The sequence below is a fragment of the Taudactylus pleione genome, unplaced genomic scaffold, assembly GCF_031769625.1.
Source record: "Taudactylus pleione unplaced genomic scaffold, aTauple2 ptg000147l, whole genome shotgun sequence".
Taxonomy (NCBI): Eukaryota; Metazoa; Chordata; class Amphibia; order Anura; family Myobatrachidae; genus Taudactylus; species Taudactylus pleione.
Window position 1 is genome coordinate 3,581,218 of NW_028284549.1, and position 18,348 is coordinate 3,599,565.

The following is an 18,348-nucleotide window of genomic DNA, read 5'->3' on the forward strand; positions in this document are numbered from 1 at the left end:
AGAACCACAGACCAAGCTAGCAGAACTACATGGCCAAACTAGCAAAACCACATGACCAAACTACATGGTAAAACTAGCAGGACCACATAACCAAACTACATGGCCAAGCTAGCAGAACCACATGTCCAATTAGCAGAACCATATGAATGACAATGTCAACATCATAATTTCGACACCACAATATTGACAGCTATTATGTCGACTTTATAGTCACATAATGTCAGCATGTTCAAAATGTCGACATCTGAAATGTTGCATTGTGAAATATTGACATTCTGCAGTGTTAACATAATGAATGTCGACAAAATATAGTACACCCCTTCTGTCAGGGTACAGAAATATACCACACCCATTCTGTCAGGGTACAGAAATATACCACACCCCTTCTGTCAGGGTACATAAATATACCACACCCCTTCTGTCAGGGGACAGAAATATACTACACCCCTTCTATCAGGGGACAGATTTATAACACACCCCTTCTGTCAGGGGACAGAAATATATCACACCCCTTCTGTCAGGGGACAGAAATATACCACACCCCTTATGTCAGGGGACAGAAATATACCACACCCCTTCTGTCAGGGGACAGAAATATACCACACCCCTTCTGTCAGGGGACATAAATAGACCACACCCCTTCTGTCAGGGGACAGAAATATACTACACCCCTTCTATCAGGGGACAGATTTATAACACCCCCCTTCTGTCAGGGGACAGAAATATATCGCACCCCTTCTGTCAGGGGACAGAAATATATCACACCCCTTCTGTCAGGGGAAAGAAATATAACACCCCCCTTCTGTCAGGGGACATAAATAGACCACACCCCTTGTATCAGGGGACATAAATAGACCACACCCCTTCTGTCAGGGGACAGAAATATATCACACCCCTTCTATCAGGGGACAGATTTATAACACACCCCTTCTATTAGGGGACATAAATAGATCACACCCCTTCTGTAAGGGGATAAATATATCACACCCGTTCTGTCAGGGGACATAAATATACCACACCCTTTCTGTCAGGGGACAGATTTATAACACACCCCTTCTGTCAGGGGACAAAATATACTACACCCCTTCTGTCAGGGGACAAAAATATACTACACCCCTTCTGTGATGTCTTGTGCCATTTGAATTTCATACTTCTTCTTTTGACAGAAGAACGGACCATTGGGCGAGAGGGTACATCCTACAAATTTAAGTTTGGGTAGAGTTCTTCTTTAAATAATCCATATAGAGTAGAGTTCAGCTATACTGCCCCAATGGATGCATACAGATGAATATTAAGCAGTCCTATAACTTACAGGAAATGTAAATTGTCTGAAATGTTGGTGTCACAGACTAACCATAGAACATGTCCGAAATGCTGCTCAACCATGGAAAAGTTTTATTCAAGTGTATATGACTCAGCTACTCTTGTGGTTCAGAATGTACTTCAATGCGATGGTTTTCCTTGTCTCTGTTATGTCTAATTATGTATGCCCAGACAGGCCCAGGTCCCTGGCTATCAGCAGTGCCTCCTACCTCCAGGCCTGGTGCTACAGTTCAATGACTAAAGAAATCAGGTCGATTTTACGTCTTGTTAATCACTTCTGCTGACTCCTGGCTACTGCTGAGCATATGACACCTGCAGGAAGGATCTCTCCAAGTGGATATGGAAGGCTGCACATGGATGGCTGCACTGCCACTGTCCTGCCAAAGTCCCTGCATGAATTCTATACACAGACAGCCTTACAGTCTGTGCCCAACTGCTTATCATCTCAATACATCCAACTGAGGCCTATACCTCTCAGATCTCAACACTTGGGGGTAAATTTATCAACGGTCGATTTGCAGGTCGATTTGAGGAGTGTTTAGCTGTTCTCAAATCGACTCAAATCGAATTGAGTCAAATCCGTTTTTTTCACTGCATTTACTATTATTCGATTTGTTTTGCAATTTGCAAAACAAATCTGATTTCAGTCGATTTTGAACAGTGATTTGCTGTTGGATTTGTCATGTTCACGTACAAATCGAACAGCAAATCACACTTCAAACCGAACTGCAAATCCCCGACAGCATAGAACTGCTTCATGCTTTCACTTTCAGCATGAGCAGTTCGTTCTCAGGGGGTCATTCAGACCCGCTCGCGAGCGGCAGTACGCTCGCAAGCGGGTCGATGTTCCCCACTGCGCATGCGCACAACGGAGGGAGCTCCGTCGTTCGCATGCGCGAGACCCGGGGAGCGACGGGCTTTCCATCGCTCCGGGTCTCGCACCAAAGGGGGCGTGCTGTCGATGTTGATTGACAGCACGCCCCCTTTGGTGGGCGTGCCGGGGGCATGCCTGCCAGACGGAGGCCTTCCCATGGGAGCACCTACCGTCTGAAGCCGGCCCCACTGACATCACTAGTGATGTCAGTGGGAGTGATTTTGGCTCTGATAGAGCCAAAATCACTCCAGGGCTTGTGGCAGGGAGACCCTATCGCAGGGTCTCCGTCGCAAGTCCGATGGTCGCGATGGTCAAGACCATCGCGACCATCATCATGGACGCTTGCTATAGCTGTGGGTGGTCACCCACAGCTATGCGAGGGGCCAGGAGGCAGCTCCATTTTCAGGTAGGAGGGCACTGATTCAGAGCGAGCGCTCTGGTCAGAGCATTCAGCTCTGAATCAGGCCCTCAGTTCATGCAGACATCAGTGAGATGCCTGCATGTATCTGACTGTAAAAGGTAAATAAAGAGTTAAAACTTTAAAAAAAAAATGACGTTAGGTCCCCCCCCCCAAAACAGAACCAGCCCCGGACTGTTCAAACCCAGGTCTGGTTGACTAAATACAGGGAAAAAATTACGTAGGGTCTCCCTGTACTCAGTACAACCAGCACTGGGCTATGGGAAGCAGGGCTGGTTCTGGAATTCCAGGGAAAAATTTGCGTAGGGTCTCCCTGTAATTCATAGAACCAGCCCTGGACCCTTTCTAACGGGGGATTGATGCCACAGCCAGGGGAGCCCTATCACCAGGCCTCCCAGCCGCAGCATCAGCCTTGACCGCTAGTCAGGCCCAGGCTTGCTGGGACCTGCAGTTCTACTGTAAAGACAATGTTTATATTCATCTATTTTTACACTACACTAACACAATCAACCCGCTACTCACTGCCCAGGGGTGGCGGGGATAGCCTCGGGCTATCAGCCTAGGCTAGGGGTGCCCTGGAGAAGGAGACCTCTTTACTGGACGGATCTCCAACTCCCCAGGGATCCCTAGCCTGGGCTAACTAGCAGTCAGGGCTGATGCTGCGGCCTGACTCAGCAAGGATCGCTGATGCGATCGCGGCAAGCGTGTACGAAGTTCTGCTGCAAAATTATGCAAATCACTGTGGGCCTGATTCAGAGCTGAACGCTCTGACCAGAGCGCTCGCTCTGAATCAGTGCCCTCCTACCTGAAAATGGAGCGGCCTCCTGGCCGCTTGCATAGCTGTGGGTGACCACCCACAGCATATGCGAGCGGCCAAAAAGACGGTAGGGTCTCGCTGCCGCAAGTCCAGGAGTGATTTTGGCTCTATCGGAGCCAAAATCACTCCCACTGACATCATTACTGATGTCAGTGGGGCCGGCTTCAGACGGTAGGCGTTCCCATGGGAACGCCTCCGTCTGGCAGCCACGCCCCCGGCACGCCCACCAAAGGGGGCGTGCTGTCACTCACTATCGACAGCACGCCCCCTTTGGTGCGAGACCCCGTGCGACGTATTTCTCGTCGCTCGCCGGGTCTCACACATGCGCACGACGAAGCTCCCTCCGTCGTGCGCATGCGCATTCGGCAAACATCGACCCGCCTGCGAGCGTCACTTGCTCGCGAGCGGGTCTGAATGACCCCCTGTGATCGCAATGCCTCCAAAGCACAACATAAAGACGCCCACTTCCCAGAAATTGGTAAACTTCCTGTACGCAGCTAGAGCTCAGGCTGCGTATGCCGATGCTGTGGCTAATTTATGCACGCCCCTGTAACGGCGTTGAAATGCACTTGCACGCCTGCGTTTCTCCTACCACCCCCTCGTCACCACCCCCAAACGGTACTTCCGGTCAATCACTCTGCGGTGTGTCTGCGTAGTCACTGCGATCGCGGTCCCGATCGCTTTGGCTGGTCCACGTACAGTGTGATACATACGCAGGTGCAGAACGCAACAATCGGCCAGAACGCAACAATCGGCCGGGTGCGTGCATTTTTGCGCTTGCGATCCTTGCTGAATGAGGCCCAGAGTTACAATCACCTGCCTTACAGCGTTTATTTTTTACCTGCTTTAAAACGTGCGCAGACATTTGGAGAGAGTGTATCTGCTGCAAATCATAAAACACAGCAATAGCTGCTGAGACCACCAAGCTATAATACAGTAGATTAAGTATAGGGTGGAGATCGCTATGTACTTAGGAGCTGAACAGACACTTTGGTGGTAGGTGAAGGGGTTTATCTATTGGTTACAGTATTGAGACACAAACAAGAAGCTACTGAACTTGGGCCCTGATTCAGACCCACTCGCGAGCGGCTGTCCGCTCGCAAGTGGGTCGATGGTCTGCACTGCGCATGCGCACGACGGAGGGAGCTCCGTCGCGCGCATGCGCGAGACGCGACGAGCGAAGGACTTTCCTTCGCTCGTAGTGTCTGATCAAAGGGGGCGTGCTGTCGATGTTGATTGACAGCACGCCCCCTTTGGTGGGCGTGCCTGCCAGACGGAGGCGTTCCCAAGGGAACGCCTACCGTCAGAAGCCGGCCCCACTGACATCACTAGTGATGTCAGTGGGAGTGATTTTGGCTCTGATAGAGCCAAAATCACTCCTGGCCTTGCGGTTGAGAAACTCAACCGCAGGCTTCTGCTCGCAGTGGCGACCATCATCCTGCACGCTCGTATATGCTGTGGGTGGTGACCCACAGCTATACGAGCGTCCAGGAGGACGCTCCATATTTATGGAGGAGGGCCCTGATTCAGAGCGAGCGCTCTGGTCAGAGCGTCCGGCTCTGAATCAGAGCCTTGGAAGGATAAAAGGGTATTCATGTATCAGATAAGGAAAGTTGGGTCCGCTGCCAATACTGTGCTGTATACATCCTCATAACATAATAATGCAAATTGCCATGTCCATATATCCAGGTCTGATTTATACCACTTTCAGACAGAAAATGGCAAAAAACACGGATTTTTCCAGACTTTTGCGTACCGGGTTGTTTTGCCATTATCTGTCTGTACCCCCCTCGTCAGACAGAAGAGCAAATTACCGAGTCAAAAATTTCAACACGGTAATTTGCTGATTTACACGGGTATTTCTTCTGTCTGAAAGGGTCAACCCGAGACTAAATTCCAGTGTCTCCGACCCTGGTAAATTCCTGCGTCGAAGTCCCGGGAATTGAGACCCGGGATGACCCTCTCAGACAGAAAAGTACCCGTGTAAATCACCAAATTACCGGGTTGAAATGTTTAACCTGGTAATTTGGATTTCTGTCTGAAAGGGTTATAATTATAAGTCGAGAACAGAGGCCCTGATTCAGAGCCGGACGCTCTGACAGAGCGCTCGCTCTGAAACAGGGCCGGCCTTCTTGTGTTTTAGAGCGGCCTCCTGGCTGCTCGCATAGCTGTGGGTGACCACTTGTGATGTCGGTGAGGCCGCCCGCAAACGACAGGCATTCTCATGGGAACGCCTCCGTTTGGGCAGCCACCCCCCCGGCCCGCCCACCAAAGGGGGCGAGCTGTCACTCAACATCGACAGCTCACCCCCTTTGTTGCGAGACCCGGAGCGACGAAGTGCCCGTCGCTATCCGGGTCTCGCGCATGTGCACGACGGAGCCGGCTCCATCGTGCGCATGCGCTCTGGGCCACCATCGACCCGGTTGCGAGCGCTCAGCGCTTACGACCAGGTCTGAATCAGGCCCAGAGTGCCTGGAAGTGTGTGAGGGGACTGGCTTTATTACATGTCACTTTTATGTGTGTCTGTAGCTGTTTCTTGTGTAGCTTGGGGCTCACATGGAAATCTTCTTCTATACTAAGGGGTATATTTACTACAGTCCGGGTTTATAGAATGGAGATGTTGCCCATAGCAACCAATCAGATTCTAGCTAGATAAATATAAATATTAAGTAGAATCTGATTGGTTGCTATGGGCAACATCTCCAATTCAATAAAAGGGATTGGCACAGGATGCCGGTGCTCCGGATCCCGGCGGTCAAAATCCAGACGGCAGCGTCAATCCCGACGTCTAGAGGTAAGTATCCTAACCTGAACCCTAACCCTCCCCCCTAGTGCCTAAACCTAACCTCCCCCTCCCCAATGCCTAAACCTAACCCTCCCCCCTTAGTGCCTAGCCCTCAACCCTAAACCTAACCCTCCCCCTAACCCCACTACTTACCTTCGCCAGCATCCCCGTTGTCGGGATAGTGAACGTATCCCCCTATAAAACCGTACTTTAGTAAATATACTACCCCATGTAGTGCCTTAGCAGACGTACTTGCCACCTGTAAAAAGGATGAACCCCAATGAACTGGGCAGACATAGAGCTTGGTCTGCACCATACTAGGTAGATAGTAAGAGCAGCGTCCTCTCCCTTACTATAGCGCCAGCAAGCCTCAAGCTGGGTACACACTAGACGATATATCGTTCGATCCAGTGGATCAGAGTGACACATCAGGCACATCGTCTAGTGCAGGAATGGCCAACCTGTGGCTCGCCAGCTGTTGTGAAACTACAAGTCCCAGCATGCCCTGCCACAGTTTATTCAATCCCTAATGGCAAAACATGCAGGGCATGCTGGGACTTGTAGTTTCACAACAGCTGCAAAGCCACAGGTTGGCCAGGCCTGGTCTAGTGTGTATCCGCTATGTAGCTGAAGATGCGCGCACCCACACTTCATCAGCGACATTTGCTGTCGGCCCTGCATGCAGGTGGAATGCAGCGTGGCCCCCGCCATCGCTGCCGGCATCGGCAAGTGTGTATGAATTTGCCGATGCCGGCACCCCCGCCGGGTCCCTTTGCTGACGAGGTAGGGTGTGCCGGCATCGCCAAGTACACACCATGTACTGGCCTTTATGGCCGTGGTTCACAAAAAAACCTGAGTGCTCTGCCAATAAATAAAAGGGGGTAATGGAGCGTACACACGGTCAGATTTGTCAGACTTGTCAGATTTGTCAGATGAACGATTGAACGATTAAACGATTTGAACGATTTGAACGATTTTACCAAAGTTTTGAACGATTTGAACGATTGAACGATTTTTGACTGCATTAAAATGAATGGAATCGTCCAAGTCTGACTGCAAACACATCAGATGTCAGAAATCGTTATCTGACCATCGGGAACGCGCATCGTTGATCGTCCATCGTTCAGGCATGTCAGATATGAACGATTTTCCTTCAGATATGAACGACTGAACGATTTTTAAATCGTTATCGTTCATATCTGAAGGAAAAATCTGACCGTGTGTATGCACCATAACTCCACTGCGAATATAACGCACATTTTGACTGGGAAAGACGTTCGACGTGGACGAGGCGCCCAGGACCTGGCGCAGAGAGCGTCTATGTGTTACGACTTGAACAACAGTGAATGAGGACACATCTGTAATAACCTGGTGAATGAAGGCATTCTGTTTTTGTGCCCCTCCACCACTGAGACACGAGCCTGCTGCTGGTTTCCTTATACAAGGGGGCACCACTTGTGGTCTGCCTGCTATAGTGGAAATCAACCCTGGAGCTGGTTGAGGATTTGGGGGGAGGGGCACATTTTATTGCACAGTGCACTGTGTATGGGACGTATATAACCTCATAAAATGTATAGGATGAGACCCCTGCTCCACCAACTCTGGGCTCGTACAGAAGTCACGTAGGGAGAATGGCCATGAATGGCAAAGGAACATCCCCAAAAGAGACCCCCCCCCCTCCTTCTGCCTTCATCTAGGTCTGCAAACTGAAATTCATCTCCACTGCTCTGCAAAATGTGGCACCCTGGTGAGGCTCTTTGTATTTCAGAGGGAACAACGCTCTCACTTCACCCTTTCTCAACAGTTCTATACTCTGCCAGATATCTCGGCAGCGTTGGAAAATTAAAGGACACAACGGATCCAAAACTGTATTTGACCTCCGGTGACCTGCAGGCAACATAATAACTAACATAATGAAGGAGATTTAATATAACTGGTGCACTAAAATGTGGTGTTGCCCTTGGCAACTAAAAAATGTGCTGTGCTGGCAACTAATCATACATTTGCTTTCATTGCCCAGTCAAACAAAGCTAATTGCTGATTGCTTGCAATGAGTTACTGCACAATTACAAGTTGTTAGGGAATAATAGGCAGATATAACATCAATGTGTATTTACAAATGTTCAATGCTCAATTCTACAAAGCCGTGAGCAGAAGAGCTGATAGTTCACCAAATAAACAGTATATTAAATATATATTGGTCCTGGCCATATTTACCATGTAGCCACATACTGAGGTCAGTGTTATTTCTAGAGCAGCACAACAGAAAGACTAATTATATTCATTATGTTTACTTATCTCCCTTTTAATTATCTCTTTTCTTTTCTTTGCTCCTTGAACTCTATTGACCACATACTTTTCCCTACATAAATAATGGAGATAGCAGTGTTAGATATTAGACCCTGATACGTGACTTCATTAACTCTGTGGTGATTGTCGCATGGAACAGTGGGCCTGATTCAGAGCCGGACGCTATTTGCGCTCGCTCGTCCAGAAAAAGGGGCTGGCTATTTAAATTAACCGTTCGCTCTTTGCGGTCTGTTCATGCCTCTATGTCTGAACGAGCGAACGAAACATGCAAACGTAATTTTGAAAAAAAGCCCCCTGGCCGCTTGCATCATACGTCATGTCCGCTATTTATTAGATTAATCTAGTACATCGGACGGCGTATGAACTGCTCGCTATTCTTGTGGTTGGTTTTTCCTACCACAATCATGCGAGCAGTTCTAACTATAAAACAACCAAGTGACATGGGCAATGATGCTGCTTTGTTAATTATGCACACCCATTAAACGCCCGTTTTGACCTTTTGGCACGCCTGCGTTCGGCTCTCCACTCCCCGTTTTCAAGCACCTTCCCCTGTTACCACCCACATACGCCTCATTCTGTCACTCAAAATAGCAGGCATTCGCTATTTAGCAAGCACACGATTTTCGGCCGCACTGACTGGTTCGCGCATGCGTATTACAATCCGTATGCATGCGCAGTTGTGCGAACATCGTTCGGAACGAATGAGCGGCCTCTTACGAGCGGCTCTGAATCAGGCCCAGTGTCGGACTAGGGCATGAAGCCTTGGGATTTTGCTTCTATGGGGGAACACAGGAAAGAGGTATAGCTGCAATACTCCGAGAGGTGGTAACAACAGAACACAGAGGTGTTTAACACTGTAGGCACAAATGCCGCAGTTACAGCTGAGTATAGAAGTGTGGGAGTTTGGTAGCGTGCCACAAGGTAGACGGATGCAATGGCACTGGTTGAGCAGTGTGTAGCGTGCCACAAGGTCCACGGATGCACTGGCACTGGTTGAGCAGCACGTAGCATGCCACAAGGTACACAGATGTGTTGCCACTGGTTGTGGGGGGCATAGCGTGCAATAAGGTACACGGAAGTGTTGACATTGTTTGATATCCATGTAGCATGCAATAGGATATACGAGGTGTTGGCACTGCTTGGACAGCGTGCAGCGTGTAACGAGATACATGTATGTGCTGGCACTGTGGGAACAGCGTGTTTCGAGATACACTTATGTGCTGGCACTGTGGAAACAGCGCATAGCGTGAAATGAGAGCACATGGAAACAGCGTGTAGCATGTAATGAGAGGCCACGGATGTGTAGGCACTGTGGGGACAACGTGTAGCGTACACGGATGTATTGGCACTGTAGGATCAGCATGTAACGTTCAATGAGATACACAGTATATTGCAGTAACCCTGGAGCTTAAAACAGACAGCGTATGAAGAGTACACACACACTGATAATAAAAGCAAACAGGTGGAATTGGCGCAAACCAAATACCCTGACGTGGAGTCTAAGACCCCCACAGGACTTCACCAGGAATCCCAGCAAGAGGATATGGACTTTACTCAGTGAGGGTCCAGTGTAGTTGGTTCCCACCGTGAAAGCACTGAGCTGGTATGAGCACTCTGCCTGGAAACACAGCAAATGGAAATTCGGGAATGGGTTTTCTGTTGTCAAGGAAACCAAACACCAGAGTTTAAACAACACTGGAAGAAAACTATACTGTACAGTATAGTTCTGGAGCGGGAGCACTATGTAGAACACAACTTGATACTCAGGCACAGGAGGAGTGCACTGAGCAGGTTCTTATAGTGCCTGGCTGATGGGTGATTCCCTGCTTGAGTCACTGGTGCTGGAGGTTAGTGGTAACACCTGATAGAGGTGTAATGTCATCTCTAGTTTGAAGCTGAGCCCAGCTGGGTTCTCTTAAAGGATCTAACTGGGAAGGCCAGCAATCAGTGGTCTGGCGGCAGGTCAGTGATATCCATGATTGCTGGTACTGACAAAGAGCCCACCAGGGAAATGCAGCGATAGGGGCCCATTGCTTTATTGGTGTGGCCAGCCACCAGAGCAGGTGTGGCCATCCAACACAGAGGCTTAGCTAAACATTAGAGAGTTCATGGACTGGGCCACTTTATAAATATACTGTATATCGTAGGTACTGATAGTGCATGCATGATAATGTACCAGATGCACTGTAGTGAATGCAGTATAATGTAACATATGTGTATAATAATAATTAAGCACATGATGGTGATCCTGAATATATATGTACCCTACATTTGATAGTGGACCCCGGTACTGATCGGCCAGTGTCTGTAACTCAATGATAACTACATTTAGCCTAGTACAGGTGAAATACATTGCATTGTAAAAAAAAAATCAACTAAGCTCTTACCTCTGGGATGATTTAATTGTAGGTTAGTGAAAGAATGCAGAGCTACAATATGCTTCCAATCAGTGGCAGGAACAATGCTCTATATGCTAAAGCCCACAGCCAACAAAAGGAAGGAAAGGGTGTGTTGTGACTGCCCACTTTAATTGGCAGGAGCGTGAATCTTGGTGTAGTTTCTATAGAAGTGAACCAATCACCCATATGTTCATCACTGGTCCTGCTCCATCAGGTAACTGACCCTCAAATAGCCATATATATATATATACACATATATCTCATAAGGACCATGTATTAGGGATCTGATTGTTCCTTTGGGCTAATCTCTTGAATCACTGAGCGGATTTTGATGGGCTTTTCACTAATCTATACAGCATTAGTCAAGGAAGGTTTACGTGTATGAACCATTCATCTGTGACAAAAGGGAGCAGAGCAATTTTAGTGAAGCAAAGTCACAGAAAAAAATCTTGCACCAAGCTGCTGTATAGGAGCTGGCCATGGTGCTGAAACAGCGAGAGACAGTAAGAGCCAATCAGAGATAGCAATGTGCCCTGTTGCTAAGCAGCAGCCTAGAGAGGGGAGGGAGTAAGGGAATAAGCAGGGTGTCATCTGAGGCAGACAGAGACAGCCTCCAATGAAAATGATTTTCATTCAATGGTGGCAAACATCGGACCACCACCATTAAACGGTAAAAACATTACCATCGGCAAAAAAACACTGATGGTTATTAACCATCAGATTCCGATGTCCATCCCTACGCTGACTTGCAGACAGACTCCAGTCACCACTCCTTCACCATGATGTGCTCCCTCTCCATCGTGATGTTCCTGCTCAGCCCATGCCCTCTGTGAACAGGAGGCACCTCCCATGGAAGTCAGCATTTTTCTCGGACTGGGGCATCATGACGAGGAAGCTCAACAGGAAACCCAGGAAATACAGGGTACATTGTGCAAAGAGGACATTGCTCATTGTCATGTTCGGCAGCTGGGGAGGGGTGGGCATGGAGGCTGCCGAAATATGCACAGATGCCCCAGCCCCGGGGACATGCCGCTGATAATGCGTACGGTAGCTGCAATACAAATCTCTCATCCATGATCCTCCTGCCCTTCCCAGCACATCCTAGTGGCAGAGTCCCAGCCAACTGCAGCTGTGGGGATTGTGGTGACACTGGTGAGATGCAGGAAGCAGGAGTGAGCAGCAGGGAGTTGTGGTGAGATGCAGGGGACTATGGTGACATGGCGTAGGTTGTTATGAGATGCAGGGGGCTGTGGCAAGATGAAACTTCTCCCGTGCGAAACCAGGGCGGGTCGCACTCGCTAGTAATATATAATGTAAGTGCAAAGTCTAGAAACCTGACTCCTAGAGGAGGGGGAGGTTATAAGGCCCACTGGGGATTTCCCCTGCAGCCATGTGGCCGACTCTAACACTGGTATGGGACATACTTTGGCCCTCATTCAGAGCCGTACGCTCTGAGCAGAGCGCACGCTCTGAATGAGGGCCGTCCTCCATAACTATGGAGCGTCCTCCTGGACGCTCGTATAGCTGTGGGTCACCACCCACAGCCTACACGAGCGTGCAGTTTGATGGCCGCGATGGTCATGACCATCGAAACTGCGTACAAAAGCCTGTGGTTGAGTTTTTCAACCACAAGGCTTGGAGTGATTTTGGCTCTATCAGAGCCAAAATCACTCCCACTAACATCACTAGTGATGTCAGTGGGCCGGCTTCTCACAGGAGGCGTTCCCGTGGGAACGCCCCGTCAGAGAGGCACGCCCCCGGCACGCCCACCAAAGGGGGGCGTGCTGTCAGTCAACATCGACAGCACGCCCCCTTTGAAGAGACACTACGAGCGAAGGAAAATCCTCCCTCCGTCGTGCGCATGCTCAGTGCAGAACATCGACCCACTTGCGAGCGGACAGCCGCTCGCGAGTGGGTCTGAATCAGGCCCACTGTCTTTTACCTGTTGTAGAAGCATGATTTTAATTAAAAACTTCCGGAATTCTTCTCATAATGCATACCTCAGATTAATGCAAAATCTCCATTTAACTGACAGATATTTATCTTTCTGACCAGGACAAGTATATTGAGATTTACCTTCCAGACCAAAAACAACCTTAAACAATTATAGCTTTTCAAACTAATCTCTAATGTCCGTTGTAGCCTAAATAATAAGCGATAATAACTCAAAAAATACTTAAGATCCAAAAACCACACAATACCCTCCTGGATAATGATTTTAAGTATCTAGAAGAGATGGTTGAGTCCTATATGCAGTCAACAGATGCAAACCACAAAAAGTACTCGGCGAGAGGAGATTGTCTGCATTACTAGCCAGCAATTAAATAGTTAGAGCTTAGAACAGCAACTGCACTGCAGTATTTCAGCTCTCTTGGCCTCTGCAGTGAGGACTTTTGCTCGGTGATCGCTGCAATTGAATAACAACGAAAGGGGCTATTAATAAAGATATTTACCGTGGGCAAACACTGGGCCTGATTCAGAGCCGCTCGCTCACGCTGTGCGTTCGCAAGAGGGCCGAAGTTGTGCATACGCGCATGCTTCGTTCTGCGCGTGCGCGAACTACACACTGCGATCGCAACCCTCTCGCTCACCCAGCAAAGGCAGCCCAGGGTAATGAGTGACAGGAAAGGCAGTTTGTGGGTGGTTACAGGGGCAGGACACTAATAACAGGGGGTTGGAGATGCGAACGCAGGCGTGCCTGAGTGTTTCAACACCGTTTTAGAGGCGTGCATAATTAACAGGCAGCGTCATAGTACACGTCACTTGCCTTTATCTTACACTGATTTCCTCGCAATGCTTGCGGTAGGGTAAAGCAACCACAAGCACTGCGTTCACATCCGATGGTGCTCGATGTACCAATGTTTTAATGGACTTCCTGGAGATGAAGTGTACTGTTGGGCGGCTCTGCCTGTGCGATTGGGCGTACGCTCAGACAAAGTGGCCGCTCGCTAAGACATGGTGGGCGTGCTTATGCCTTGGCGAGCGTTCGCTTCCCGTGGCATCACTTTGACAAATTTGCATACGCATCCAGCGATCGTACGCAGATAGTGAGCGGGTCTGAATCAGGCCCACTGTGCATATAATTAGGCTCACTGTCCAGAAAGACTGACCTCAGTAGTTTTATTAGAAGAATACCTCCTGTCAAGCACCAGGTGTAACTGGACTCATGTGTCACGAAATATGTGTTAGGAGGAAGAGGATACAGCAAACGTCAGCAAGGATGTAGCAGGAATGATGGTGCGGTGCTAGAACAATACAGCACTTCCAACTGTTTTAGGCAAGACACATTTCATACAAGTATTCTATTGCACATGCCGGAGGTACGTGCAATTCTTACACCTAACGTCAGACATAGATGCATCTGGAGCAACTCTGCAATAATAGTCCTTATCAGCTCTAGAAACGGCAGCTGTCATTCGCAACAGCAGAAAGGGCTTATTTCATAAACGTGTAATCCAAATTAAGACGCATCTCAATGGGACATTCTTAACAGGGAATCGGTATGAATTCAAATCCCAACAGCGGCTGGCCGACATGGCTGAAAATCCCGATCGTCCCAAAGTAAGTATTCACTAACCTAACCTCCCCCCCTAACCCTAACCCTTCTTAGGGGTGCCTAACCCTAACCTTCCCCCCAGTGCCTAACCCTAATCCCTCCTTCCCCGCCGCCTAAACCTAAATCCCCCCGGGGAGTTGCCTAACCCTAACCCTCCCTTCCCCTAGCCTAACCCTAACCTCCCAGGGGGGGTGCCTAACCCTAAATCCCCCCCGGAAACCCTAAACCTAACCCTCCCCCCCGCGCGGCTGTCGGCAGCGAAGCTCGGCATCACTTAGATCGGGATACAGGGCGGCGGTCTCCCGGCGTCGGTAACATGACAGGCGTCTAGATTTAGATGCCTGTCATTTAAAGCAGTCGGGAAGCCGCCTGTCGGGATTACGTCTGCCGGCTTCCCGACTGCATACCCTTAACAGGTATCCGTTGTCCTTCTTCACTGCACTGTACTGGAGTCACACGGTCTTTCCATACAAAGGGGTCACAGAGCTGAGATAAGGCAGCTCCTAACGCATGCCAAATATTGCACATATGTATGGGGTGAACCAATGTAAAGATATATACTGACGCAGCACAAAAAAACACTTGCATCCAACTCCAAATCATACCATTGTATGCTAATGGTTAATTACATGTGCGGAATTAAACTGAAGGAGTTGTGTGTTTGTATAATAACAAAATCTCTTTTAATTATAGGAATTGTCAATATTTTGAATGTCGACAGTACATGTTTACTGTTAAGTTTAGTGTTAGGTGTAGGGTTAAGTTGCAGTTAGGTTTAAGATGGCCACATATCTAAAGATTATCTGTCCAACCAGCCAACTAGTAGATTGGTTGGAATGAAAATCTGGTAAGGAATACAATAAGCAACTTGCTCCCAGACGCTGAAAAATGGACCAAAACTGTTGTATAAACAAATAGTTTAAATCAAACATTTAACAAACTTGTCTGACGACCATTTTCATCTGTTTTCTGGCATTTGGGAGTAAATTTCTGATCATCATTTACTCCCATTCCTTACCAGATTTTCATTCCAACCAATCAACAATTTGGCTGGTTGGATGTAAGTTGTTCTAGTGTGTGGCCAGCTTTAGGCTGCGGTCAGGGTTAGGCTATGGCAGCGAAGTCACTAGGGGATGCAGGTCGCACCTGGTGACACCGTCCGGTAATCCGGTGTAGCTGGTGAGTTGGTGCACAGGGTGGCACCCATCCTTGTGGCGCCACTGGCCTGTGATTACGGTAAGGTTTAGATTAGGCTGCAGTTAGGGTAAGGTTTAGGATGTGGTTAGTTAGGTTGCAGTTAATGTTAGGCTGCGGTTAGGGTTAGGCTGCAGTTAGGGTTAGGTTTAGGCTGCAGTTAGAGGTAGGCTGCAGTTAGGGTTAGGTTTAGGCTGCTGATAGAGTTAGGCTGCAGTTAGGGTTAGGTTTTGGCTGCAGTTAGGGTTAGGCTGCAGTTAGGTTTAGGCTGCGGTTAGAGTTGGGCTGCAGTTAGGGTTAGGTTTAGGCTGCGGTTAGGGTTAGGTTTAGGCTGCGATTAGCGTTTGGCTGCAGTTAGGGTTAGATTTAAGATGAGGGTAGAGTTAGGCTGCAGTTAGGGTTAGGTTTAGGCTGCTGCTAGAGTTAAGCTGCAGTTAGGGTTAGGTTTTGGCTGCGGTTAGAGTTGGGCTGCAGATGGGATTTAGGCTGCGGTTAGGGTTAGGTTTAGGCTACGATTAGGGTTTGGCTGCAGTTAGGGTTAGATTTAAGATGCGGTTAGAGTTAGGCTGCAGTTAGGGTTAGGTTTAGGCTGCTGCTAGAGTTAAGCTGCAGTTAGGGCGTGGTTAGGTTAGGGAGCAGTTAGGGTTAGGTTTAGGCTGCAGTTATGGTTAGGTTTAGGCTGCAGTCAGGGTTAGGGTTAGGCTGCAGTTAGGTTTAGGCTGCAGTTATGGTTAGGTTTAGGCTGCAGTTAGGGTTAGGTTTAGGCTGCAGTTAGGTTTAGGCTGCAGTTAGGGTTAGGTTTAGGCTGCTGCTAGAGTTAAGCTGCAGTTAGGGTGTGGTTAGGGAGCAGTCAGGGTTAGGTTTAGGCTGCAGTAATAGTTAGGCTGCAGTTAGGGTTAGGTTTAGACTGCAGTTAGGGTTAGGTTTAGACTGCAGTTAGGGTTAGGGTGCAGTTAGGGTTAGTCTGCGGTTAGGGTTAGGCTGCAGTTAGGTTTAGGCTGCGGTTAGAGTTGGGCTGCAGGTAGGGTTAGGTTTAGGCCGCGATTAGGGTTTGGCTGCAGTTAGGGTTAGATTTAAGATGCGGTTAGAGTTAGGCTGCAGTTAGGGTTATGTTTAGGCTGCTGCTAGAGTTAAGCTACAGTTAGGGTGTGGTTAGGTTAGGGAGCAGTTAGGATTAGGTTTAGGCTGCAGTAAGAGTTAGGCTGCAGTTAGAGTTAGATTTAGACTGCAGTTAGGGTTAGGTTTAGGCTGCAGTTAGGGTTAGGCTGCAGTCAGGGTTAGGGTTAGGCTACAGTTAGGTTTAGGCTGCAGTTAGGGTTAGGTTTAGGCTGCGGTTAGGGTTAGGTTTAGGCTGCTGCTAGAGTTAAGCTGCAGTTAGGGTGTGGTTAGGGAGCAGTCAGGGTTAGGTTTAGGCTGCAGTAATAGTTAGGCTGCAGTTAGGGTTAGGTTTAGACTGCAGTTAGGGTTAGGTTTAGACTGCAGTTAGGGTTAGGGTGCAGTTAGGGTTAGGCTGCGGTTAGGGTTAGGCTGCAGTTAGGTTTAGGCTGCGGTTAGAGTTGGGCTGCAGGTAGGGTTAGGTTTAGGCCGCGTTTAGGGTTTGGCTGCAGTTAGGGTTAGATTTAAGATGCGGTTAGAGTTAGGCTGCAGTTAGGGTTATGTTTAGGCTGCTGCTAGAGTTAAGCTACAGTTAGGGTGTGGTTAGGTTAGGGAGCAGTTAGGATTAGGTTTAGGCTGCAGTAAGAGTTAGGCTGCAGTAAGAGTTAGGCTGCAGTTAGAGTTAGGTTTTGACTGCAGTTAGGGTTAGGTTTAGGCTGCGTTTAGGGTTAGGTTTAGGCTGCAGTTAGGTTTAGGCTGCAGTTAGGGTTAGGTTTAGGCTGCGGTTAGGCTTAGGCTGCAGTTAGGGTTAGGTTTAGGCTGCGGTTAGGGTTAGGGAGCGGTTAGGGTTTGGCTGCAGTTAGGGTTAGATTTAAGATGCGGTTAGAGTTAGGCTGCAGTTAGGGTTATGTTTAGGCTGCTGCTAGAGTTAAGCTACAGTTAGGGTGTGGTTAGGTTAGGGAGCAGTTAGGATTAGGTTTAGGCTGCAGTAAGAGTTAGGCTGCAGTAAGAGTTAGGCTGCAGTTAGAGTTAGGTTTTGACTGCAGTTAGGGTTAGGTTTAGGCTGCGTTTAGGGTTAGGTTTAGGCTGCAGTTAGGTTTAGGCTGCAGTTAGGGTTAGGTTTAGGCTGCGGTTAGGCTTAGGCTGCAGTTAGGGTTAGGTTTAGGCTGCGGTTAGGGTTAGGGAGCGGTTAGGGTTTGGCTGCAGTTAGGGATAGGATTAGGCTGTAGATTAGGGTTACAGCTCTAACACTGTAAAAACACTATGTTGACATTATGAATGTCGGTGTTCAGACCATGTCGACATACCACCTGACATACAGCATGTGAATACAATGAAAAGTAAGGTATTAGACCTAATACACAAAATCACACATTTTCAAAGTATACTGTATACCTAGAATTGCTTTGCTTGTTTATTTTATAACGTACTGTGCACAAGTCTAGTGCTCATTCTAGCACCCTGCGCCTGTCACAGTTCCTCTTTCCTGCCTGGGGTGTCGCTCTCTACTCTGTTGCTTCTAGCACACTCTGGTCTGTATGTCAGCAGCTTGTTGCATTAGCTGAGTGTGCTAGAAG

General features: G+C 48.5%; 1 protein-coding gene across 4 annotated transcripts in view; it reads right to left on the reverse strand.

The window, feature by feature from the left end:
- MAP2 (microtubule associated protein 2) overlaps positions 1 to 18,348 on the reverse strand; it is a 284,389-nt gene that overhangs the window by 112,123 nt on the left and 153,918 nt on the right. The gene's annotated exons all lie outside the window — the stretch shown is intronic.